The sequence below is a fragment of the Trematomus bernacchii genome, unplaced genomic scaffold, assembly GCF_902827165.1.
Source record: "Trematomus bernacchii unplaced genomic scaffold, fTreBer1.1, whole genome shotgun sequence".
In the NCBI taxonomy this organism is placed as follows: domain Eukaryota; kingdom Metazoa; phylum Chordata; class Actinopteri; order Perciformes; family Nototheniidae; genus Trematomus; species Trematomus bernacchii.
Window position 1 is genome coordinate 3,881,949 of NW_022987609.1, and position 1,841 is coordinate 3,883,789.

Consider the following 1,841-nt stretch of genomic DNA (forward strand, 5'->3'; position numbering starts at 1 on the left):
CAAGTGGTGTTGAATCGGTGTGTCACATATGTCCTTGAAATGTACTGAAGGTAATACAACATTTACAATTTACTTTGTTGGAACATTTTCTTCACTTTACTCTTATCTTTTTTTCGTTTCCTTGTACAGCCAAAATTCAAACAGAAAATATTTACTTTTCTTGTTAATTTTGTTTGTATGTTGAGAAAGATCTTAAAGTCTGATTTTAAGGGGATTTGTTTCATGCAGTGGCCAATTTTTTACCTAAAAATGCAACAATTGGCACAAAGTTGCATTTATTAATTTGCATTAGAAGCATTATAGAGTTTTTACTACGTTATCACACTTTTGCTAGATGGTGTTCAAGTCGTACCTTGAGTTATGATGATACTAGAATGATTATATTAAAATATATAGTTTGTGCATTATGCCTGTGCTCAGTGGGTTTAAATCAAAACTGTATGTAAGAAGACAGTAGTAAATCATTCAAAGCCTTTATCCATGTAACATTACTTCACATTTGTAATACAGTATTGTTCGATACTTGACAAATGGTAAGTTAAACACGAGATCAAAACTGTAGTTCCCTGACCGGGAATCGAACCCGGGCCGCGGCGGTGAGAGCGCCGAATCCTAACCACTAGACCACCAGGGAAGGATGAGGGCGCTGTTTCCTGTGAAAATTTGATAATGACACAAACCAAGACGTCTGAACATAAATTGATTTAGCATCAGCTGGATGCACAAAGTCAGTCTGGAGTGAACTGCCTCGATGTGTTGTTAATTAAGACATTCAACCCAACATTACTTTGGAAAAATATATTGTTTGGATTCACTGATCTCTTTGGTTTTGAACGGATCATTTGTAGTTTGTGATGCTAATGGTAACCAACATTTCCCCCCTGAATTCTCGTTAAATCATTATTGTCTATCTTCTTAACTTGATCCTACCCAAAATGCATGGCACCTACATGGGAGGGAGGAGGACGGAGTACCAGCCTTTGACTTTAGCCAAACAATTCAAAACAAACATTTAGAAATGTACTGAAAGTCCAATCTTTATTTTAAGGTGCCTCTTCTTCTTTTAAATTAAACCTTCATACATGAAATATTAGGAATATGATAATAATATTGTCAATCTAAAAGAACTGAGTCACTCTTAACAGTTCACTTTTTATTTTCGTTATTGTCTAATCTAAAGCATTTATTAAACAAATGTTCCCCTTCTCATATTCACAGTGTGGTTCAATTGAGACATTGAGGTTTTTACCCGCGAGGAGGACCAGGCCTGATGGAGGAGGACCCGCAGGAGCTGCACCTGCAGAACTTAGCCCATGCTGGGGCCCAGTCTGTCACTTTATTTGACTAAATGTGTTTACTTATACATTTTATACAATTCAACACCTTCTGTCTATTATCTGATTTATAATAATAACATAATAATTGAAATAAAAAAATAAAATAATAATAATATAATACATAATATAATCATAAAAAAATACTTGAAAATAAAGATATTAAGATATTTAATATGAAAAAAACTGTATTACTCAAAATAAAAAAATAAAGAAATAAAAAAAAGAATTAAATACGCCTCCTCTTTTTGCGGCCCTCAGATTAATTTATAAACAACGTAATTACTTATTTTCTTTTTTTTACTTGTAGTACTGATACCGTCCACTAGACTCCTAGGACCTAGTTACGTCGCGATCTGTGTACATGATTTCGTGCCTTTACAAGCCTAAAGGTTGTATTTATCATCTGAATTTGGCGAAACAAGTTTAATATTCTAAAAACCAAGACTTTGTTTATTTGAAATCAGATGAAAACAAACTGTCACGGACCCTGCCGTGTTATCTATG

General features: G+C 33.9%; 1 non-coding gene across 1 annotated transcript; it reads right to left on the reverse strand.

The window, feature by feature from the left end:
* Positions 1-562: 562 nt before the first annotated feature.
* trnae-cuc lies at positions 563-634 on the reverse strand. Its single transcript has one exon. It is a non-coding gene; the product is annotated as a tRNA-Glu (tRNA).
* Between the last annotated feature and the right edge of the window lie 1,207 nt (positions 635-1,841).